This window comes from Mytilus galloprovincialis, chromosome 3 (assembly GCF_965363235.1).
Source record: "Mytilus galloprovincialis chromosome 3, xbMytGall1.hap1.1, whole genome shotgun sequence".
Taxonomy (NCBI): Eukaryota; Metazoa; Mollusca; class Bivalvia; order Mytilida; family Mytilidae; genus Mytilus; species Mytilus galloprovincialis.
The window spans coordinates 59,277,551-59,304,566 of record NC_134840.1 but is presented as its reverse complement, the minus strand read 5'-3'; positions in this window follow the sequence as shown (position 1 = coordinate 59,304,566).

The window sequence follows — 27,016 nt, the reverse complement described above, 5'->3', positions numbered from 1 at the left end:
AGTGCTTGACATAATGTAAAAATAAAATATGAAAGACAGCATAAGTCTCGATAAACTGACAATGCATTGGCGAACAAGGGAAGGACACTAAAAGACAAACAAGGTCCCAAAACATCACATGGAAAACACAATACTTGGCAAAACTAATAATAATCCCACCATAAAATGGGAGATCCTGTCAGATGCTCCAAAAGGACAAGAGTGTCCTGCTCCATAAGTGGCACCAGTGCTGTTGATGGTAATGTAAAAATTCTGTGATGACAATTGGAACATATTCGTGGTCATCTATGTCATATATATATCAAGTAGAGGTTAATCAACGCACAATGGCGTCTACGACACTTTCAAAGGGATGACTTTCAGCTTACTTCTGAACTTTAGTTCTTGGGATCCTGATTTCCTGACTTTTTTGTCTACAGCAACCAACTGTAATGGAAATAATAATAGGAAACGCAAGCCTTTCAATATCGTATCAAGAGGGAGAGGTACGTGCTGGCGCTCCTGGAATGTTGCTACAAAGAAATGGAAAGTTCACAATTGTTAAGTATAACATTTGTCGTAAATTTTGTTCTGAATAAACTCATCATCTACCCTAATAGTCAATATCAAGATGCAATCCAGAATTTGAGTTACACACAATTGTTTAGTGTATAGGAACAAGTGCTTACCCGTGTATGCCTTTTGTTTGATTTATTTTTTGGTTGACGGTCTCTTTTAATGATACGAAAAATCCCTTTTTATTCACAAAATTAAACTAGTAAATTATGTGAAATTTCTCATGAGACCGAGAATTTTAAACTGGCATTTAACAGTTTATCGATGTTCAAAACTCACAGATTTATCTAAAATACGTAAACTAAAAGGTTGAATCTGAGACAACCTTCAACAGGAGCAAGCCCGGATGTGTCGAAAGGTCACGCGTCTCCTGGTATGCATGTATTACCCAACATGCAAAATAACAACACGACAAGGCTAAAAAGTAGAAGGTGTCATATAAAGTGTACACATGTTTTGTCTTATCTTAAGTCTTATCTTAAGAGCTTTTTGAAGTCTCGCGATTGACTTATACTACAGTTCTAAATAATATTTGTATCTATATTTTTTCTCTCGTATTTCTAGTAACATCTATAATATTCAGGGGCGTAGCTAGGTTCTAGATCAACTGTAGGCACAAATCGGCAGGGGGTCTGTGGGCCGTTCAAGGCCCCTGCAGGTCCAGGGCGGAGCCATGGTAGGGGGTTCAGGGGGAGATTCCTACGGAAAACGGTTTTCAGCATTTCAGTTGCATAATTTTGTGTACAAAAATATCATATTTACTGGTTTATATCATGATAATATTCATGAAGAAAAGTTCGAAGAATTATGAATAATATTACATTAACACCTGAATTAACGTAGTACAAACAAAAATCTGAAAAAAAAAATATTTACAATATGCCCACTGTAGATCAGATTAGTTTTAGATTAAGGCCCACAGAGGGTCAAAGGAAAAGATTTTGAACTTTTTTGAACGAATCTTATAACTCAAATTTGGGCAAAAATTGGTTAAACAAATTTAATATTTCTGAACTTTTATGAACAACTTTCAGATACAGTTTCATACACAAAGACAATGATACATTTACTTAAAGTCAAGTCGACGGTTTTTTTTCTGCCGATAAAATCAGTTATACTCGCATCAACATCAACATTGAGCTGTCGGTGGATATGAAGAAGAGATAGATTTGAAAGTCGCTCGACTCCCATTGTCGATCTCAGGTAGGATTTGACGCGTTTCATCGCGCTGAAGGATCTTTCACTAGTTTCCGATGAAACAGGCATTGTCAATAAAATCCAATTAAGTCTAACACTGAAGGGTACAGATCGGCGTTTGTTACGTTAAGGACAACAAAAGTCTATCTGTTCTGTTGTCTTCAATACGCCAACGGGCTTTCCATCATGCTATCTCATCTTCAAATTGTTTTTTTTCACCTAAATCCGAACGGTACAAGTTGTAAATTTTGTCTGCTATTTCTGGAGTCAAGTTCCCTAATTTGGCAATAATACGGATTAGAATTAAAATGTTTATTTTATTTTATTTTTTTTTTCCAAAAGGGGTATAATCGGCAAATTTATGTATAGGCACGTGCCTAGTCGAGCCTTAGGTAGCTACGCCCCTGATATTGTCTTACTTTCCTTTCAGTTAAAAATGTCGTAAAATATATAAAGCTTTCCAAAATGTACAATTGAATTTAAGTACAAGATATGTAGCAGATAAATAAATCTTGACATTACTTGTGTGATTTTATTTTATTTTTATATAAATTGTATTATAAAAAGTTTAAACAGAAATACCGAACTCAAAGGAAAATTCAAAAAAAGGGGGAAATCCAAAAATCAGTATTCTGAGCTGAGGAGTACCTTATTTATGTCGCTAAGACTACAAATAAAGACCTTCAGATATAGTATTGAGATAATTCATATGAGCAAGTTAAAACAACATTGCATCTGTGGAAAAAAAGAGGCTCATGGATTCGTATCGATGAAATAACCATAAAAAAGTAAAATCACAAAAAGAACTGATCTCCGACGAAAACTTAAAACGGAAAGTCCCTAATCAAATGGCAAAATCAAAAGCTCAAACACATCAAACGAATGGATAACAACTGTCATATTGAAGAGAAATCAACATATTTCATAGGAGTGACACGACCGGTGTCACATGAAAAGCAGTTTTTGATGTGGTTTGTGTTACTCATTCTATATGGTTTTCGATGTCATGTTCGGTTTTGTGTACTGTTGTTTGTCTGTTTGTCGTTTTTCCTTTTTAGCCATGGCGTTGTCAGCTTTTTTAGACTTTGAATGTCCCATTGGTATCTTTCGTCACTCCGATTAAAAATCGAAGCATTTACAGAAACTTTATTCTGGCACAGTTTGATATAAAAATATCATTATAAAAATCCTTTATGAGATTTGTTTGTACGAGGTGTGGGATGGTATTGATGTTAGACCAAAAGGTATCATCAAATTATTTATGGAAAGTTCTATGCCAACATGCTACAAATATGAACTGAAAATGCAATAATAATAAGCACATTTTAAAACACTCAAGCGATATAAAAAGCATTGGTACTGCCAACTCAAAAAATCAAACCAGACTTAAGAGGTAGAATAACCTCAAAAAGTAAAATCACAAAAATACTGAACTCAGAGGAAAATTCAAAACGGAAAGTCCCTAATCAAATGGCAAAATCAAATGATAAGTCACATCAAACGAATGGACAACAACTGTCATATTCCTGACTTGGTACAGACATTTTCAAATGTAGAAAATTGTGAATTGAAGCTAGTTTTATAACGCTAAACCACTCACTTGTATGATAGTTGCATCACATTCCATTATTTTTACAACGATGCGTGAACAAAACAGACACAATCGGTAAAATAGTCAAAAATATGGTTACAGCAGTCATCACTATGTTACAATCTCAAAACAAACAAGCATTTACAAAAAAGCACAAAAAGCATCTTTCAAATTAAAAAACACATTCGTTGTTTCGCGTGTTTGGCGTCAGAAATGAAAACATCACATAGGAAGAAACTTTGTCGTTCAATGTATATTCAAAACAATTATAATTTCACATGGGAAATGGTGGTGTGCAAGGTTAAAAAATCTAAAGTTATGTAAGAATTAATATCAGAAACAGACCGAGATTTAAAAGTTTACAGTCGCCATTAGTAACAACGGGAATCGTTACAGCATCTCAGGTAAATAGCGGCACATCTAATTTTGTCAACATTTCACATGTCCACTATACTCATGTTTTAGTTGAATAAAATTTACTGTTATCTATCTTTAGAGATTATTCATAGCTCTGGTTCCTTATCAGAATTTTGAGGCACTTTATGTCCTATTGATTCTATCAGTATTGTCAAAGTTTGATTAGGCTTTGAATTTTTCAAATACTTAAGACTCAGAAATCACCCCATATACAAAAATTGTCGAAATACACATCTGGTACTGGACAGTTTGCACCGTGTGATTTGTGATTTTACTTTTTATGTAGATATAATGTTTTGTAAAACTAAACTTTTAAAATAACTTATAATTATGGCCAGTTCGTCGGAATTGGCATGATTGTTCATTTCAGTTTTTAATTTACCAGGTAGGATAAGTCAATAAATATATAAACGGAAACAGTAGTTTTCCGAATTAAAATCTCGTGAATCTCTTTGAAATGTAAAATCACAAACATACTGAACTCGGAGGAAAATTCAAAACGAAAAGTCCCTAATCAAACGGTAAAATCAAAAACTCAAACACATCAAACGTATGGACAACAACTATCATATTTCAGACTTGGTACAGGTAATTTGATGTATACAATCAAAATAAAATACAAACATAACAAGTAAAACTGTGAGCTACTGCTCACTGATGATACCCCCGCCGAAATATTTCGGTAAACAGGAAGTTGTCGAGTGATGAATCTGAAAACGCATCACACGGTATAACTGACTTATATAAACCCTTAAACCAAATTTCAGAATTCCTTGTCAAGTAGTTCCTGAGAAAAATGCGACGAAAATTTTCAACTTGGCTATTATGTGTAAAATGATACAAGTGTTCGATAAACAGGAAGTTGTCGAGTGATGAATCTGAAAACGCATCACACGATATAACTGACTTATATAAACCCTGAAACCAAATTTTAGAAATCCTTGTCAAGTAGTTCCTGAGATAAATGCGACGAAAATATTCATGGGACGGACGGACTGACGGACTGATGGACTGACGGAAGGACAGAAAGAGGTAAAACACTATACCTCCTTTTTGTCAAAGCGGGGGTATAATTAAGGTTTATGACCTCTTCTGTAGCCATATTTCTACGAATTTTTCAAACTTCAATTGTACCAAAACTACAGATATAATGAATAATAGAGATAGGCAATTTAGTACATATACCAAGGGGAAACTTGATGGCAAGCATAATTATTTACTGTTTCATTGCATTTAATAGATAAAGGGTACTTTGTGGCAAATAAACCAAGATTTTTTATAGAAAATCCTCAGCCTTTAATACAGAGATTTCCGTTATAAAATTTTAAACATAGATTACTCACTTGCTTTTCTATGATGTGCTAGTGCTCATTTTCTAGAAAATGTTCTAACCAACCTATAAATTCCAAAATACCTCGTGCTGAGTCACTAAAGTCGAGCGCATCCTTTAAAGGTGTACTTGATTTGGTCCATATTTTTATTTGTTTTAAACAATAACTAAATTAATAAACTTGTTTTTATGAAATCAATGCTAGCACTGCATGCACTAATCTTAAATCTAGCAGTCATCAAATTGGCAAATATGAGAGTACAAAGATAAAGGCTGTGGATTTTCTATAAAATTTCCATATGTTTAGCATTGAATCAACACACGGGTACATAAACCTTAAATCCCATATGCTTTTAAAAAAAAGAGTGCAAGATGCGATTACATGGTAAACATCTACTACTATGCACGGATGGCAAGACTCAAAATGTCACGATTGAGAAAAATACAAATACATTTGTAAACAACTATCATGATACCGGTATTTGAAATACTAAGACCACGACGTCTTGTCTCTTGACAATCGAGACAATAAAGAATCCTATCGGTGAAGCAATTCGTTATGCGTAAGCAGCCAATCGGGAAAATGTTTAGACTTAGATGCAACTCATACTGAATAAGACAAAAACATCAACAGGGTGAGCATTATTCTCATATGCATGCATAATGTTATTTCAAGGTCTTTGCAAGAAGTAAATGTTTCAGTAAGAAAATTGATCAAGTTGAAATGAGAGGAAGTGAATGTAATAATATAGGTGAGAAATCGTGGATGGAAAAAGTTAGTTGCAATTGAAATATCAAGTGTCTTAACTGGAACATCAATCCATCAATCTTAAGAAAAAAACATATAATCCATGATATTTGTAACTTATGATAGGGTTATTAGATCTTAAATTTTATTTTGTCTTTAACAAAATAGAAATCTTTTCTACTTAGTACAAGAAACGGTTTGCACAGTGCAATCGTATTACAAAATATTAAATAATACGATAAAGAAAATATTTTAGTTAAGAAAGATAAATCGCCGTGTGAAGATTCATTATTAAAAATAAATACAAGTCAAAGATCTTGAAATAAGAATATATAATAAATTAGAAATCCGACGACAATGAAGAAATTTAATGAAATTCAGGGTCAGCAACCAAATGTTTGACTACAATAAACAAATGACACAAACTGTAACTTCTAATTTCGGCTATAGTAGTTTTCCAATGTGTTCAAATCTTTTAAGACGATGCAAATCAAGAACTAACAAACACTGAAAGAATCGCAAAGAAATCCAAAAAGAAGCTAGACAGGGTGTGTCGACATTGTAAGCATGTATCACCCGTCCAGCAAAACTTATCCCAGTCAAAATGTCACCAACGGGCATAGAACAGGTAACAGGTAAAAGTACAGATCAGACGACTATATTGTTAAACTCTTAAGTTCTAAGACTACAAAAACATGTCGTTTCTTTAATTTTGTTCTTTTTATATATAATATAAACTGCTCTTTGGTCGAGTTGTTGTCTCTTTGACACGTTCCCCATTTCCATTCTCAATTCTATGGTTGAGAAAGAGATTCGTTAAATGTTTTGGTGCAACACGATTTAAGTTGTTTCCCTTTGACTGAAAGAGATATACAAAATCCAATTTGAAACCGCAATAATAAATCGCTATCCAGATTAGATATAAAAAGATAACAGGAACGCAATAAGACACAAAGCACAATTATGCATTATTGCATCAACAATATTTAATCATCTAAGCATATTATCACAAATTATTGAAACAACTTACACCGAATAGACCGTTTTGATGTAAGCCACAATTCTTCATCAACTTAAACCTCTTAAAAGAATTTAGCTAAACAGAAGTTCCATTATTTAATCAAAAGGTCCTTAAAATATGATTGCAAATATAGTTGTGCGACCCATATATGTCCTTATTGGTAACAAAAAGAGAAACATGCGGATCATTCTTACTGAAACTGGAATTACATTATTAAGGCTTTAACAGATACCGGTAGGTGAAAGATATAGTCAGTCAAACATAAACTTAAACGAAAAAAAAAAAAACCAGAAAAAGACTAGCAGACAAATAAAGCATACATTACATAAATTCGTAAAGGTAGCCGTCGCACTTTATGTATCGTCGATTTCATTGGTTCTGCACCATAATTTCCTGGAAGAGTTTGTTGTTAGGCACACATCCTTGTTTAAAAAAAAATGACCGTAAACAGGTAACAAGGACTCTTGTAACGTATCAATAAAGATATCTAAGCATCATGTAATAAGACAAAAAGGGGAAAGTGACAATTTGAAAACTGAAATTGTTACGTTTGTCATGATTAATAAATTTGATCTTTCTCATAAAAACTTTTAACCTTAGTTACAATCTTGATAGGTAGAAAAAAATAATACCTATAAAAGGTAACAATAAAATTCAGAGGTGAATGAGCACTTACTCACTGATATCGGTTACTAACCAAAAAAAAAAAAAAAAAAAAAATAGCTACAAGGAATTTTAGTCCAGCTATAGATAAATGATCATTTTTATTCTGATGAATGATACGGGATATTATACAATTACTGTCTTTTGGTGAGGTAAATATGCGGTTTTATTGACTTTTGAAAAACTGATATTCACTGAGGCCGACGGCCGAAGTGAATATCAGTTTTTCAAAAGTCAATTAAACCCCATATTTACCGAAACAAAAGACAGTAATTGTTTTATTCCATATTCCGAGAGAAGAAAATGTATTTAATGACAAACATATTATACCAAAGCAAATTTTACAGGAAACATTTTACTGTAACGTTGCATGTAAAAGCGCGTGACGTTAAGCGCGGTGAATAACACTTCCTCAGGTGAATATGCTTTTTTATTCAAAATCCAATTCGTATAGAGAAACCTACTAAAATAATACCAATATGGAATAAACGCCTTTATTTTACTTATATCTAAAAGAAGATAAAAAAATAGAAATACTCAAAGCAGTTATAAGAAATGACGAATTAAAAGTAATGATTTTACATTTGACCAATTGCATCCCCGTGTCTAGACTTACTTTTTAGAGAATGTGCCATGGTACTATATATTTGACATTATCCCTTATTTGTATTTTGTTTTCTATGTTGTGTTTTGTATACTGTTGTTTGTTGTTTTTCTCTTTATTACCATGGTATTTTAGTTTGTTTTTGATTACCTTTAGTATCTTTTGCCTCTCTTTTGTCGTTATAATTGACTCAATCTTGGTATTATACTAAGAAAGATTCATGCATAGCAGAAAGTAAAATGACAAAAAAAAAAAAAAAAACCCGATCTTCAAGGAAATTTCAAAACGGAAAGCTTCTATTCAAATTGCAAAATCAAAAGCTCAAACATATCAAACGAATGGTTAACAACAGTCATATTCTTGACTCGTTACAGGCATTTTCTAGTTATCTAAACCCTTTACTTTTATGATAGTCGCATTACATTCCATTGGATTGACAACAATGGGTGAACAAAACAAACAGACATAATAGGTACCAATGTCAAAATAGGGGTACATCAGTTAACATTGTGTTATAATCTGAATCACTCTACACAAAAAGGACCAAACAAGTATGTCAACAACAAAGACAAATAAAAGAACCATATAACACGCACACATGTCAGTACCTATAATCTGTTCTTCAAGACCATCGTGTATTATTTGTGAATTTGATACGGAATATTTAGCAACAAGGGCTTACTATTTTCCGATGCAAAACTTTTAGAAAAAGGACGAGACGTACATGACATAACCCTGGTCCATTAACTTCTTGCTCAGACACTGATGACGTTTTATAAAATATGAGTAGCAGCTGCAAGCCTTTGATATAGAAAAGAAGACGTGGTATGATTGCCAATGAGACAACTATCCACAAAAGACCAAAATGACACAGACATTAACAACTATAGGTCACCGTACGGCCTTCAACAATGAGCAAATCCCATACCGCATAGTCAGCTATAAAAGGCCCCGATAAGACAATGTAAAACAATTCAAACGAGAAAACCAACGGCCTTATTTATGTAAAAAAATTAACGAAAAACAAATATGTAACACATAAACAAACGACAACTACTGAATATACAGGCTCCTGACTTGGGACAGGCACATACATAAATAATGTGGCGGGGTTAAACATGTTAGCGGGATCCCAACCCTCCCCCTAACCTGGGACAGTGGTATAACAGTACAACATAAGAACGAACTATAAAAATCAGTTGAAAAAGGCTTAACTCATCAGATGGACAAAAATATAAGTAAAAGTGGCCCGGTACTTATACATCCCGACACAAAAAGACACAATGAACAGAGAGTACTCGCAGTTATCTGACAGCTAGTTCAAAGCCACTAACAACTTATAAAAAAAATCATGCATCTAAGACTAAACTATCAATCCGTACACATCCAACATCCAATGGATTTAGTGTAAAGACATTATAAACAGCCAGAGAAAAACATGACCTTGTGCAATGCCAAGTTACAGGTATCGACAGATTGTGGATCCACGAATATGTATATATATAACATACTAGTAAAATTTAGTTAGCTTTTAATCTACTGATAACAAAATCAATATTTAATCCAATAAAAACAATATTCAATGATCTTATTACGGTGTTGAATAGGTAACCTTTTAGAATAAGTTTTTTTAAAGGAGCGACAAGTTTACATGGATCATTTCTAAATTTCCGGGCACGGTTAACAACATTTCCGTAAAAATGAGGATGTGCTATCCCGTTTGAAATAAGTTTTCTACAGGTACATCCAAACTTCAAAACCAAATCTTTATAACTATGGAAAAATTTAGTAAAGGTTTTCAGTAATTTATGGTAACGATATCCCTGGTTTAATAATTTACCAGTAATACATAGGTTGCGTTCGTTAAAATCAAAAACGTCACAACAGACACGGGCATAGCGAACAAGTTGTGAAATATAAACACCGTAAGATGGTGCCAAAGGAACATCACCATCTAAAAATGGAAAATTAACAATAGGGAACGAAAAATCGTCTCTTTTGTCGTAAATTTTAGTGTGGAGTTTCCCATTTAAAACCGAAATATCTAAATCCAGGAAAGGACAGTTATTACGGAATAAATTTGATTTATTTAAAGTAAGTTCCTTGGGGTAAATTTCAGCAGTATATTGAGAAAATTCTTGATTATTTAACGAAAAAATATCATCAAGATAACGATAAGTGTTGTTGAATTTATCAATTAAATGCAATTTCGATGGGTCTTTACTGAGTTTAGTCATAAACTGCGATTCGTAACAGTACAAAAACAAGTCTGCTATTAAAGGGGCACAATTAGTGCCCATGGGGATACCTACAACCTGTCGATAAACTTTGTAGCCGAAACGTACATAAATATTATCAAGGAGAAAATTAACAGCTTCAATCATCTCATCACACCCCCAGTAAGTATATCTAGCATATTTATCTTTCTCATTAGAGAAGAAGGCTTTAAATGAGTTGCAGCAAATATATCTACATTCAGCTTTACCAAACGACCATTTAATTAAATAGGAAAACTTTTGTTTATTAAGATAGTGTGGAAGTGTAGTATAAAGAGTAGAAAAATCAAAACAATTAACAGAATCAAAAGGACCATCAAAAGCCCGTAATTTATCTAAAACATCCAAAGAATTTTTTACACTCCAAAAATGGTTTACACCACTATGTTCATATATTTTATTACAATAGTTTATGATAAGCTCTTTAATAGTAGTTAATGAACTAGTTAAGAGCACTGACAGATTAGTTGTAAAACACCTACTAGAGGCCGAGATGAAACGATATTTAAATGGTTTTTTGTGTAGTTTAGGTAGCCAATACATAGTAGGGACCTTCAAATGTTCAGAAGAAGCCTTAAGCTTTGATGTGGTTGTGATATGCTTGTTTACTATATGACTCTCTGTGAAGCGGATGGACTTGAATGTAGATGAATTTAAAATTTCATTCTTAAGAACGTCCGTGTAGTATTTACGGCATACCACCACCACATTGTTGGTTGCTTTGTCGGCTGGTACAAACACAAACCGCTTTGAAAGTATTTGAAGTTTATTTCTTATTCTGGAAATAGGTGTATTATGTACTCTATTATTTACTTCTAAATTATTTTCAAAATGTGATATTCTCTTATCTACCACATTCATACATTTATTCAAATAAGAATCAAGAGATTTTTTATCAGATTTTTCCCGTTTACACCATTTTTTACAAAACGAGGAAAGAGCATCTTTGGTGACTTGACGACATTCATTCCAATCTATTTTAGATGGAGGACGATATTTTGGTCCTTTTTTCAAAAAGTTTTTAACCTCTCTGTCTGGGACGATATTGAGGTCCCCTGTAATAACATGGCCATAGGGAACATATCTAAACCTGGACGATTCACAGTTTCAAGTTAAGGGAGTATTACTATCTATATTCACGTCTGATGTAACCGACGTATAATTAAAAATTAAACTTTTGCTTGGTTTTTTGTATGTGTATGAAATTATAGGTGGTTCTATATTATCAAAATAGGGAGGTATACAGTTTTGAACGGTAGAGTCATTAAATATACTAGATAAGTTGATAAAATAAATACCTCTACTAATATATTTAATTTTCAAAAAATGACGTTTATGATCTTCAGGTTTGTCGATACGGGGGAACAGCCTATGGTGGCAAAAAGCTGTAATGATACGAGAATATTCATACAGTGGGCTGAAGAATGAGATGGTGTCACACTATTTGAAAATATCGTGTAATTTACTAATGGGTATTTGACCCAGTTTACATAATAATTGATGCCTACCATTATTTTTAAATACAGATAAGAGATTATCAAGTGTATAATTTATACGATGTTTAACTCGTTGATTTCGATTGATACGTTTCCCATGAGACCTATTATTTCGTTGTTTTTTTATCAATAATATTCATGATATCAATAGAGGAAGTAGTAGATATGTTCCCTTGTCCAAATATATTGTCATTTAGACCCAGGGGATAAGCTGTTTGAAGTCGTTTAATCCAAGACAGTTCGATAATTTTACGGGAATCTTCAAATTGTTATGCGACTGCCCTTGTTGTTTCTGGACCGTTTCGAGCGGTTGAAATCTAATAAATTTAATATTGTGGTTGTGTTTACCTAAATGTTGATAAATTATGCTTTTGAATTTCTTAGGTTTTCGGAAGCGGTATAGACTCCCGTCCTGTTTGTCCTACATATTGTTTACCACACTTGGGCTTAGTTCATGTAACCAGATAAATGAGGCTTTGGGTTTTTCATGTTATGTCACAGGAAAAGGAAAGCGAAAAAGCTCTCCCGTTCACTGTTGACCTTATAGTATTATCAGAAGATAATCTAGAACAGGTTTGTCATTTTCTGGCATTGCACGGAAATATTTGTGGATATCCACGTGCATTTTTATTGAATAATGCTTACGCTGTCGAGGCATCTTATATAATTATGTATCTGATTCCAACTCTTTACATTTTGGAAAAAAAATTTGAAAATTTAGAAAACAGCAATTAACAAAATTTAAACATTTATATACACGTCTAAATTGCATGATGAATAATGAAATGCCTATCTAAGTGAAGAATTACAGGAGTATTTTATTAACACCATTCGTTTACTACTTCGAGCGTAACAGATTAATTAGTGTAGATGAAACGCACCTAAGATGTACACGTTTATTAGCCGGGTATCTTTGATTATATTTTTACATTGCCATTAAGACTTCAATATATGAAGGTTAAAGCAGAATGACCATAAAAGTTTTCTTTTTTTTCTTTTTTTATGCATTATAATTTCATGTCAGATTAGAGTTATGAGAATATAAGGCATATTGAGAAGCGCCAATCTTTTATCAATATTCTATTTTCTTTCTCTGTGGCTGTTTGATCATTCCATATCTATTGTTCCAGTATTCATGATGTTAACCATTCAAAACGATTGGAGGTTTCTGTTGATTAACTAGAACATTTGCTATAAAAATACAAATGACAAAGTATTCTAGTTTATCTTGATAAGACTATATTTATACTGATAAACATTTTCAAAATAAAAGAAGTTGATATAAAGACACTTAGTTCCCTGCAATATGTGAAAAAAAGTAAAATCACAAAAATACTGAACTTAGAGGAAAATCAATTCGGAAAGTCCATAATCACAGGGCAAATCAAATAACAAAACGCATCAAAAACGAATGGACAAGAACTGTCATATTCCTGACTTGGTACAGGCATTTTCAAATGTAGAAAATGGTGGATTAAACCTGGTTCTATAGCGCTAACCCTCTCACTTTAATGACAGTCTCATCAATTTCCGATATATTTACATTGATGCGTTAAATAAACAGACACAATAAATAAAATAGTCAAAATATGGGTACATCAGTCATCATCGTATAACAATTTTAAAAGGAACAATTTAACAGAACACAAAAACATCTACTATCTACGAACACATTCATTGATTTGAGTGTCTGACGTCAGAAAATTTTATACGTCACATAAATTTGTCGTTCAATGTGCATACAAACAATTTTAAAATTTACATAGGAATGTTAGCATACAGGGTTAAAAAATCAAAAGTATGCAAGAATAAATTTCAGAAATAGACCGAGATTTAAACTAGTCCAAAAGTTATATATAGAATTTATAAGAATCCAAAAATAGATAATTCCACTACGCGATTGAATGATTTTGACGTTTGTGGTTCAAAGTATATTGTAATTCATAATAGAAATATATCATAATGACATATACTAGACTAGAACAATATCATACTGGATCTTTTAAAGTACAGAGTCACGTTATAAGAACAAAAGAAATACAAAGAGTCGCATATACAAAACAAACCACCAAAAAATGAAAGCCAATACAAACACATTGACGAGATGTATAAGTACCGAGCCACGTGAAACGGATATCACATAAAACCATTCAACAGTAAAAGTAATATTAATAATAGAACACAGACAAATGAAAGAACTATAAAACACGTTGTTAAGATGATAAACAACATCAGTACGCAGAATCTATACATCAAGACCATCGTGTATTATTTGAGAAGTTGATACGGAATATTTATCAACAAGGTCTTGGTACCTTCCGATGAACTTTTTTTAGAAAAAGGACGAGACGTTCTTTGACATACCCCTGGTTCATCAACTTTCTACTCAGACACTGATAGACAGATTATTGTACATTGACTTACCTAGTTGTGTGTATTTCAGGAATGCATGATCAAGAATATGGTCAGTAAAAATAATATTCATGTCCCTATATGCAACTATGTATTATTATCTGTGTTAAAAAAATCTGCTTTAAATCTAGCTTAAAATTCTAATCATAGAAACTTAATTACGGATTTAAAATTTTTGTTGTTGTTAAACTTGACTTTTCAGTGCCTCAATCCTTTTTTGATCCATCTGACCCTTGTTCACGCTATAAGTTGAACAAACTGTTTCGTGTAATTCAGCTGAAGATTTTATAAAGAAAGGAAAAAAATACATCATTTAAAACTTAAATGTTCCCTATTCATCAATAATATTGAAATTGTTAGTCATCAGAAAGTGTGTAAAGATACCAATACATAAATTGCAAGCGGAGACATTACAATGGTGTTTTTCCAAGCCCATGTTGATTTGTAGAAGTCTTTTTACAAATTTTGAATCACAGAATATGTTCCATGATTTCAAAATATATAAAATTACGAAAAGAGGATCAATCCGCTATACTTTATTCGAATTATGCAAGCAGTCTGATAACAAATAAATATGCCGACGAAGTTCTTCAATATATGCTTATAAGTGAACATTTAGTCGAAATAGTATTATCGGGAAGAGGAGACAATCGGTTAAATTACAGATTAAACAACTGTTCTGATATCTTTAGATTTAAAAAAAGAGAAAACATGTTGTTTGTGAGTTGAAACACACATAAGAGAAAATAATTCTTAATGTTTAAAGAAACGTTAATGTAAGCCGTCTTCCTCAAATCATTCTTAGTTTCTTAGTAATTCTATTTAAGATGAATGCTTAAAAGAATTCATGACATTGAGTATTGCAAACGACCTTCTGATTTAAAATGTCTATTTATGGTTTGATTATTACCTTTTTCGATTCGTTTGTTGAGCCAAGGAGACTTAACTTTATACGTCTGCTTATCTAACTATATGAGACATGCACACTCCAAAAAAAGGTGGCAAATAATATCAACATCAAGGAAAGGGAAATAAACAATAGGAAAAGAAAAGTCTGATCGTTTTTCATATATTTTTAAACGGATATTCCCACATGAAATTCTAAAAAGTTCACCAGTCACTGTAAATGCATGATGTAGTGAGAAGGAGTTCAGTTAAATTACATTTGAATAAATTGATAAAAAGGGGGATCGCATACGAAGAATATATTATCTAACTATCTGTATAGCTTATTGAAAATCATCTTTCAAGTTGTGTTGAATTTGGTCTCTATATAAAACTTTTTTTATACATTAGGATATACAACAGTAAAGGAATGTTTTAATGTGCAATGCAAATATCAAAACAAATATTATATATAATTCAAGTTAACAAACTTTTCTTTAATTTCTCTTATTCTGTAATATAACGATCGGGTCTCTGATAAAACTTCGTATTTATAAGTTCAAATGATGTGTGAATGATCGACCAAAATCTATTTTCTCGATAAGTATGTTTGTTGTTCCTGCTGACAAACTTCAAATAATATTGGCTAGTCTTTTTATGCAAATCGTACTTTTACAAGTTTCTTTTCAAATAATAAGGAATAAATGAGCACTTATGTAATCCCACATACAAAAACGTATCATTTGACAAAGATGAGATTTTGTCCTTCATGGCTTCAAATAAACATTACAATAAACGGATAATTGGAGGACTTACCTTGTTTGTATTGGATACACAAGCTTCTCGTACAAACAACAGTACATTGGTGACATAGGAACGAACTGTGCGCCTTTCCTTGCCAACCAATATTTTTTCATATTGGTTGGAGTTCCTTCAGAAAGTTGTAAAAAACAAGAAGATAAAAGAAGCCAGATCATTTAATTTCCCATTCAGATATTTTGATATTTTCGATTAACAATCCAAACTTTTCTAATTGGGTTCCATTAATATATCCTCCAGAAGTAGAAAATAAAGAAATAACAGACACGGCTTCCCCTGCTTCTTTTTTTTTTTTTTAGACTTTTACCTCGAATTTGCCATCAGCGGTCGTCTTAGTACCAGAATATATTACAAACAAGACGATTGCAACTTTAAAATGATCAATTTCCCCAAACATAGTAGCAATTTACCAACTTCACCTGCATATGTGATATACATTTCCCATCTCATTCGGTATTCAAGATCGCGCATGTGCTACTCAAACTTTGTAAAACGTCACCAGTTTTGGGCAGAAAGTTGACGAACCAGGGGTATGTCAAAGAACGTCTCGTCCTTTTTCTAAAAAAAAGTTCATCGGAAAATACCAAGACATTGTTGAAAAATATTCTGTATCAACTTAACAAATAATAAAGTGGATGGTCTGGAATGAATGCACTCATACCACATCTTCTTTTATCTATAGAAGTATAGATTCTAGGTACTGACTTTGTTTATCATCTTAATAACGTGTTATACTATTCCTTTATTTGTCTATGTAAATTTGTAGTTCTACCATTTAGTCTTTTCTTATGGAACTATCCATTTGACGTACCTCGGTCGCTTGACATCCCGTCATTGTGTTATTGTGCTTTAATAAATGTTTGTATTATTGTCTTTAATTTTCGTGCTTTGTCTTTACGCCGTTTTGTTTTTCTTTGTTGACATATATTTGTTTGTTTTTATAGTTATGATTATAACACAATGTTGACTGCTGTACACCTGTTTTTGACATATTTACCTATTATGTCTGTTTGTTTTATTCGTTGTCAATATAATCGAATATTTTACGACTGTCATGAAAGTGAGAGGTTTAGCTAGCTATGAAACCAGGTTTATCCACCATTTTCTACGTAAAGCTCTGTTCAATTATAGATAATATTTGATTGAAAATCACTTCTCGCAAAATTACGTCTCAAAGGGACTCTATTAAAACGATTCAGTAAAATGCCTGTAACAGGAATAAGACAATTGTTATCCATTCGTTTGATGTGTTTACTGTTTTGATTTTGCCTTTTGCTCTCCCTAGAATTTCCCTAAGAGTTCGGTATTTCTGTTATTTTGTATTTTTATATTACTCTGTGGCGTATGTGGAGTATATTCAATTATTTAGAAATGATCGAGCTTTCAAAGTCATAGTTAGTAAGTTTTGTGGCAAAACGCGCCCATTGTTCCGTTAAACAATTATCAAAGGTACCAGGATTATAATTTAATACGCCAGACGCGCGTTTCGTCTCCATAAAAATGACGCTCAGATTAAAATAGTTATAAAGCCAAACAAAAAAAAAAAGTTGAAGAGTATTGAGGACCTAAAATTCCAAAACATTGCGCCAAATACGGCTAAAGTAATCTATTCCTGGGATAAGAAAAACATTAGTTTTTCCGTAACATTTTTAATCTTGCCCTGGATACTGATAAGAAACAAATTTTAGGAATGCGGATGCTTTGCCTAAAATCAAATTTGATGTTTTACAATGAGTGTGAAAATAGACATGTACCCTGTATATCTTGTTTATAATTCTATTCTTAAAAAAGTATTGAATTTTCCTGTGCTCTACTGTTTATCAAAGTAAGACAATAGAGACTCCGTCACATATTCGAATACCTTTTGAGTCTGTCCTAGGTTATGAATATCGTCTGTGGTTGTCTAATTGCATGTTTTTTTTAAATTTTTATTAATAGTATATTATTTTACATATTAGTGTTTATGTCATATTTTAAATATTTTTGTGGAATCAATTTTCTCGGGGCGTTTAGAATTTGCCGTTTTCATATATTGACATTCTCAATTTTATTTAGTAGTCCAACTGTGATAAGGGGAAACGAGAATCTAAAATTAAGTAAATACTTATGAAAAATCGAAAGTAAAGAGAGTAGAAGTGGTCAAATAATGAATACAAACAGGAAACCCACAACCTTTTACAAATCTAAGGGGATCCATTTAACTTTTTCCTCCTCATGAAACACGCATTAGGAAAGTTATTCTATTATTCAGGTAGTTTACTTAACCTTCAATAAGTGATTGAAAAACTTTAGTTAATGATTTATAACATTTTACGACCACGATTCATTAAAACAAAAAACAATAAATATGGCAGATTCAATCACCGTGAGAGGGGTTATCACTCTATTCTTTTATTTAATTATTCTTTTTATTTTCATTTATTGTATAGAATTCGCTTAGGTGATGATAAAATATAATCAAATGTGTGATTGTGTATTATGGGAAAGCGTAAAGGTAAACAAAAAGAAAGCAATTTCTTCTGATGTATCAGACCTAATGAAATCAATTACTCGCAATATATTTGAAATCGACATCATTATTAGTGCGGTGACAGAAGTGTAAAAAGTCGTCTAGATCGCGAGTTTAATCTCCCCAAATAACACACGGCTAAAAATGGTCTTAACTTAAAGACAAATATGTCTTCTTTAGTTTTTGCCCTGTCGTCAGTATTTCGTACGGTCACTTTTTTCTAAAAAGTCGTTTTAATGACTGGTAGTATATTGGAGAGTTTCAACCCCCCTTTTTCAAAATGAAAAAATGGGTATGTTTGCTTACATTTAATTGAAATAGTTTTTCCTGAAGCTATTTTGACATGTCAAAATATGCTAATCAGTATTTTATTTTCTTCTAATCTATAAAATTTGTGAAGTTTAGACTATTTAAAATTGAGGTAATTTTAATTGCAAATTCAGACTCAAACTTTAGTTTCTTCTTCATAGTAGTAATAACAATTATCCCACAATATTTTTAGCATATAGTATTTAATAAAACTAATAAGTGATAAAAATTTCGGAACCAAAATATGAAAAAAACCTTAAGAAATCAATGGGAAAAGAACGGAGTAAAATTCTTCAATTTCAACACGGAACTCAATCACTTGCCTTCCGTCCCATTTTGTGTATTAGTCAATAATTTGCTCTCAAATGATATATGAAATTACTACCTTTTTCGCTATTATATACACATATTTTCAATTAAAGTGCACTGATATATGCCACATACTTTGTTTATATATGTTTATATTCTATGTTTTTTCGTTATAAAACATCAAATATACTTTGTCAGAAAGGTCTTATTGTAAAATTAAAATAATTGACGGATAGTTTCAGTAAATATTCCGTGATATGTCAAGTCCTTTGCAACTTGCTCGATTAAGTCCAAAGAACAGACAAAAGTCGTTTAATTTTATGCAGTGAATAAAAAATATGCTAAAAAAAACCTCGATTGAAATTTTGAGTCAATTTACCAGTTTAGGGAAGTCGACTTTTGTATCTGCATTGCATAAAAGATTGGATGAGGGGGGGCATCAAGATGTTTCATGCGATAGCTGTTAATTTGAAGAACTCCGTGCAGGAAGTTTGATGAATACAATTATCTGACTGTTGTCCCTCAGTTTCGGGTATCCAGTGTACACGTTCTAGAACGCAGTCGTTCATCTGGAGCACTTGTTTATTTTGTTGCAACAAAACATTTTAGAAAGATAAAAAAATACTCAAGTTTGATTCAGATGAGCGTATTAAAAATGTTTTATCCGTGTCAGATAAAGTTAAAGTTGAAATAGTTTCCCGTCCATCTTTTAAACTTCAAGCACTCTGTCATTTTGGTTGCATTACAAAATATTTGCTAAAAACGAAAAAAAAAAATCCAAACCCGTGGAAGCAGATATTTCAGAACACGATACTGCTTTTACTAATTTTATTTTGGCTATTGACAACGATTTAATGGTAATTCCTCATGACACCGTTACTTGATAAATATAGATCATTTCTTCAGGCTGATTCTAATTTAAAATATTCTACATGTAAAATGCAGTCTAAACTCATTTATTTCTATAGAAATTCAGTTGTCAAACAACTTCAACAAGTTCAAGGCAAATATAACATATTATTTAGTAGCAAAATAACTATTTAAGATGCCATATAAGCTTCTAGTCAATTGAAAACTGACCTCAATGTCAACTGTAATAGACACAAATAACGGACAGATATTTAATTTCGCTGCAAGTTTACTTAGAAAAGGCATCGAAACTCTAAAGAAGACTACCCAACTTCGGATGAATTGTTTCTTCCTTCTTAATTCAGTCAATGCCTTCGTATTTATTGCAATTCATTCTATGGTTACTCAATGAAACTGCATACAGCCAAGACTATTCTCAGGAAATGGCACCAGAGAAATTGTGGAAATGCTAAGCGATTGTTGAGGCAATCATTTTTGTTTTACTCCTTTTTATTTTATTGGCTTTACAAATGTACCGTGAGTTTGGTTCAAAACACCTTGTTGAAACATTGAATGCCAATTGATTTTATGCTTCTTAAAATAAAGTGGGACGCTATCTAATGTGTTGCCAACCATGAAATTGAGCGAATTCAAGATAATGTGTACTTCTCGTATGATGTTTCCCCAGCATCTTTACATACAAGCATATGGATGTCATCACACCTTCCTAAACCCCCTTATAGATCTTGTAAATCTTGGATGAACTGATAGGGATGGTTTGAAGCTGGTATTTTTTAGGAACAAATATCTTCGGACTTCCTACAATACCTTGTCTGTACTTGTAAAGAAAAACTCAAAATAACGTGTTTGCTTTGAGCAGAACCTTTCATGTGCAGACCTGTGGCCATGAGTGAAATGTGTAGAAATATTAAAACATGTCAAAATGTTAGAAATTATTATAAATTAAGGAATGTATCTCCCTCATGCAAAGCTCTGATTCCTTTCACGGATTTGGCAATACTTTTTGGAACTTTTGGATTATAGCTCTTCATCTTTAAAATAAGCTTTGGATTTCACATATTTTGGCCACGAGCATCACTGAAGAGACATGTATTGTTGAAATGCGCATCTGGTGCAGAAAAAAAGGTACCGTTATTGTTATTACTACCACTGGGTCGATGCCTCTGCTGGTGGATTGTTAGTCCCCGAGGGTATCACCTGCCCAGTAGCCAGTCCTCCGGTACTGGCATGAAAATACGGATTTTTTGTTTCATTAAAATTTGCTGTTACAAAATGTTAGAAATTATTATAAATTAAGGAATGTATCTCTCTCATGCAAAGCTCTGATTCCATTCATGGATTTGGCTATACTTTTGGAACTTTTGGACTATAGCTCTTAATCTTTAATATAAGCTTTGGATTTCACATATTTTGGCCACGAGCATCACTGAAGAGACATGTATTGTCGAAATGCGCATCTGGTGCAGAAAAAATGTGACCGTTATTGATATTGTGACGGTTGATAAAAATGAACATGATGGAGATAAGTGTTGATTTGGTATAAAGCTTGTTGCACTGGTACACACGGTTCCAGTCCCGAGGTTAGGGGAGTTTTGGCGTGCCCTTAAAAAAGTTAAACCCGCCACTATCTGTATGTGTCAGTTTCAAGTTACGAGACGATAATGCAGTGTTTGTCGTTTGTTTCTATATACTATATTTGTTTCTTTATTATTTATTTTGTACATTAATCAGGCCGTTAGATTTTTTGTTTGTTTTACATTATTCGTTTCGGGTATTGAAGACTTTGCAGTATGAATTTTACTCATTGTTGAAACCCGTACGGGACCTATAACTGTTTTATGTCTCATTTGGTCTCATTTGGAGAGTTGTCTCATTTGCAATCATATCACATCTTCTTTTTTTATATATGGAATACTTTTGAAGTCTGTGGTACGTTGCAAGGGAAAAAAGGGGGGATATAGTTACAAAACCTATAATGTAATAGATATTAACCAGTGTTAAATACACAACAAAAGATAATACTGTGGTAGCAGTAATAATTGTGAAAAAAAACCAAAAAGCAACGAGTAGTCTCTAAAAAACCTGAAGTATCCGCAAATTCAATTTGAGTTCATATTTGACTGTAGTGTTCTATGGCTTTGGTTTGATACCTCACCCAATATGATAGTTTAAAAAATAATTTTAAAGTATTGTCCTGCATGACACTTGATTTTTACCTGAAATTGATATTTTTCATAAGGTTAAGGTGCTCTTAACATTTTATAGGTTGAAAACTTGATTTTTGAAGTTTTGTTTATATAACGTCGTTTTAGGATTTTTTTTGATAAAAAAATCTCAATGATTAAGGTTTATGTATAATAACAAACATTACTAAAGCCAAAACAGTATCATTTGTATTTAGGTAGAGTTTAGAAATAGAAAAAAATGTCAAAATTGAAACCCACCCAAATTTTCACAAATTTTTACATATGACCTTTGACCTCAATTTAAAAAAAATGTGACCATATCAAGTCCTGACGACAGGCATATTATTATAGTACACGATTTCCTCTTTCCAATGATATATTATGTAGGTGTGTGTTCGGTGGGGAGATTAAACTCCAAAAAATCTGCCTTCAGTCACCGCACTATATTGTCTCCCAGTTAACTTAGGTCTTTGAAGAAAGTCATACCGTGACGGAATGATATTTGAATCATCTTTTGTTCTATGTTATCATATTGTTATAATTGTTTTCAATCTCTTTGTAAAGCTCTGTTCAATTATAGATAATATTTGATTGAAAATCACTTCTCGCAAAATTACGTCTCAAAGGGACTCTATTAAAACGATTCAGTGAAAACGTTTTGATGGTACCATGCAAAACATATTGTTTTCTCTTTTTATCAGAGGTAAATATTGAAAAATATCAGTAATTAATAAGTTTGCACTTTTCAATCTATTTTTACAGGAAAACAATTACAGTGTACTATTAAACGTCGTTAGTTATAACAAGGAGATTAAAAAATATAATGGTTTTAACTTTTGCATTTCCGTCATTTTTAACTTAAAAGCAATTCATAGGTGCTGCCATGATAAAAGTGGTCTAATGATTACGTAAACTACTTTAAAATGTAGGACATGGAAGGCATTATGTCATTTCATATGTATACTGACAAATGAGGATAAAATGCCAGAAATGAAATTTGATAAAATTGTCATGATTTTATTGTGATTGTCCTCGTCATTATGTAATCTCCTTGTTTCCTCAAGTAAATCTTCTCTTTGGTATCTTTCGCCCCTCTTTTCTTCTTTTTTTCTTGGAAATGATCAATATATTCTGGTTGAAGTAATGTTTTATATTAGTCAATTGATTATACCAAAACCATCTATTAGTAAGTGTCTCGTAACTTATTTGATGTCTTAACGGTCAGCCTGTTGGAAGTTGTGGATTGGCTTATGATTTTGATAATATTTGCATATTTACAAATACTTAAATTTGATTGGTCGATTAGATTTTATTCTTCGGTCTACACTTCGATATGCCGTGCAAGTTGCCGAAATAACTTTTTAACTGTTGTAAGCAGTATGCCGATTTCACTGTGAGTCATTTGAAACACCTTATTGCTATTTGTCCGCCATTACTGGATATCACAGGTTCTCGTAAAATTTTGACGTCATAAAAAAAAATGTCTGACGCCACAATGGAAAAGTGATTGTTGAATGACGCCAGAAGTTCAAGCGGCCGTGTCAGCCGGAATAGCGATAAGGTGTATGGAATACTGGGGTTCCAAGACAATAAAAATTTAATAAAACGAAATGTTTTAATACAGAATTATAAGTATTAACCATGAACATTTCAAAAACTTTTATTTGGTTTGTAAGTTGGTCCAGTTCACACAACAATAACATATGGATAATGTATCTAAGCCTTTACAATAATTAAAGGATGATTATTAAACTGGATCAATTTTTGATAACTTTTGCAAATCTTGTTTTTATACGCCCGTCAAAATTTTGACGGGATGTATTATGGTATACAAATGTCCGGTGTCCGTCCGCCCGTCCGTCCGTCCGTCCGTCTGTCTGTCCGGCGTAAGCATGTCGCACCGTAACTTGAGAATGACTTAATCAAATTTCATGAAACTTAATATAGTTGTTTCTTATGATGGTCAAATGATCTGTATACTTTTTGGTGAAAATAAGATTAAAACTTTTTGAGTTACGGCACTTTGTAACTAAAACAGGGGTGTGTTTTTTTCACATGTCTCACCGTATCTCAAAAACGATTCTTGATTATGGCTTAAAACTTTAAACACTTCTTAGTTATATTAATCTTAATACCTGTATACTTTTTGGTGATGATTCAAAATTTTATTTTTGAGTTATTGAGTATTTTGTAAAAAAGGGGGAGGGTTTTTTTTACATGTCGCACCATATCTCAAAAATGATTTATGATTATTGCTTAAAACTTTACACATGTCTTTGTTATATTAATCTAAAGATCTGTTTACTTTTCTTTTTGGTGATGATTCAATATTTCATTTTTGAGTTATTAAGTATTTTGTAAAAAAGGGGGAGGTTTTTTTTTTACATGTTGTGCCGTATCTCAAAAACAATTTATGATTATTGCTTAAAACTTTACACACTTCTTTGTTATATTAATCTAAAGATCTGTATACTTTTTGGTGATGATTCAAAACTTTATTATGGAGTTATTGAGTATTTTGTTAAACAGGGGAGGTTTTTTTACATGTCGCGCCGTATCTCAAAAATAATTTATGATTATTGCTTAAAACTTTACACACTTCTTTGTTATATTAATCTAAAGACCTGTATACTTTTTGGTTTTGATTCAAAATTTTATTCTAGTGATATTTAGTTTTTTGTAAAACAAAAAACATGTTTGGGGGTTTCACATGTCCCGCCGTGTCTCAAAAACAATATATGGTTATTGCTTAAAACGTTCTCAAAAACAATATATGGTTATTGCTTAAAACGTTCTAAGAAACTATTTATGATTATTGCATAAAACTTCCACACAAGACGTCGGGCGTATCATGCGCTCATGGCGCAGCTGTTTATTGTTAATTATGTTTAAAATTATGCGCACAAAGTGGAATCAATATTTGTTTTAATATTTTGAATTCTGAATCGTTCGATCTCGACATCTTAAACGTGTGAAAAATTGCAATAAATGCTAAGCACGCACATCGTCAGAAACATACGATCTCACAACAATTGACCAACTCCTTATGAAAACATTTGTACAAGATAATATATAAAGTCATTTGTTGCGTTTATTTGGGCACTTAGTATATTATGCATATGGAACCATTTATCAAAAAGTTATGGTACCAACGAACTGAAGTCCCTTGATAATCTAATGTATTTTTAATGCGATCTTGTACTGACAATTTGTGAAGGTACTTTCATCTGTAATATTGTCAAAGAGTCTGAATCAAACTTTTTTAATACGATGAAGTTATATGCGAATGTGATATGTTTACGATGGAAGATATTTGTCAAAAACTTATAACAAAGAAGTCGATAAAATTGCCATATTTATACCCATAATAGTACCTCTCTTTACAATCAGTGAAGACCTTTTAGGAATTATGACAAAATCCACTAAGGAAACAAAAGTTTGAGTTTAAAACTGAAATTTTTGTGTCTAATTTATGAATTTCCATTGTTATAAAAAAAAAGAATCAAAAAGAGAGAATAGCTGTGTTCTTATTTCGCATTTCATATTTTACTATGAATATTTGGGTGTGTTCAGAAACTTCTATATTGATGACACAGTGCTGTAATGAACATTGCAGTATGACTTTAGAGGAACATAATTGTATTTGTCAATCTCAACAGCTTTTGAGTGCGAATATTTATGAAATTAATGTCCTCATTGGTTTTGTTTTGCCTTTATTCATAATCGGAGGCAAAGTAAGGTTAAAATGAAACCTGAAATAGTCTATCGTGATATGTCGTCAAAATATAAAATAAAATATGTTTGTAAGTAAACCTGATAGAACGACACATTTCAGCGACGACCATTTGATTAAAGATGGGTTTTGATAATCTTTGACACTATCCCAATACATCTTAATAGCAAATTAGTGTTGATTTTTGATGCTGAGACAGTTTATTGACAAAAGAATCAGAGAAAAACATAATATTGTCAAAATCTGTCATAATACCAAAAACAACTCTCTGAAGAGTTCATTTGAGATCGAAACGAGGGACAAACCAGAATATTACAAAATGCAAATTTAGCGAATAATCATCATTTTCATAGAAAAACCAAACAATAATCTCATCAGGAAACCGATAAAAGAAATCAATGCTATGAATAAAGCTCTTTTAACGTGGTTTAAACGACTGATAAATGTTTCAATTTCTGGTAAGAATGACCTTTGTTCTAGGATTCTGGGGTATAGACGTGAAATATTGTCAGTTATGTTACCAAGGTTGGATTAACTCAAGTCAGTCTAATGTTTTCCTGTACTGTAAATGTTGATTAAATGTCCCAGAACACAATGATATATCTACTGATTGTTTTCATAAATTATATTGCCAAAGATTTTAGTGCTTTTGGCATCATATATTGATTCTTAAACATCATGCAAAATGATTCCAGAAAAAAAATATCCGTTTCAATCTCTTATTTTAATATAATAGAAACATTTTTACCTATAAGCAATATAAAGGAATACTGATTAAGTGGTTTCTTTTAAAAAGAACACTACAAACTGATAAAGGTTAGTTGACTCTTCCTAAATTATTGAAGATTTGATATGTTGATGACTTGCATATAATAATAAGAGGATGATTAAACGTTTGAATTACAAACAAAGAATAAGAGATATTATTGCATAGCATTATAATATTTCCCACAGAAGGTAACCAAATGTTAGCATGCAATGAATTCTAAGATTGCACTAGTGCAATAAATCATCAAAATTCATGACGTCATCAACGACAAATTCTTAGTTTAAACCAATTTTTACTTTCAAATATTATATTGCTAT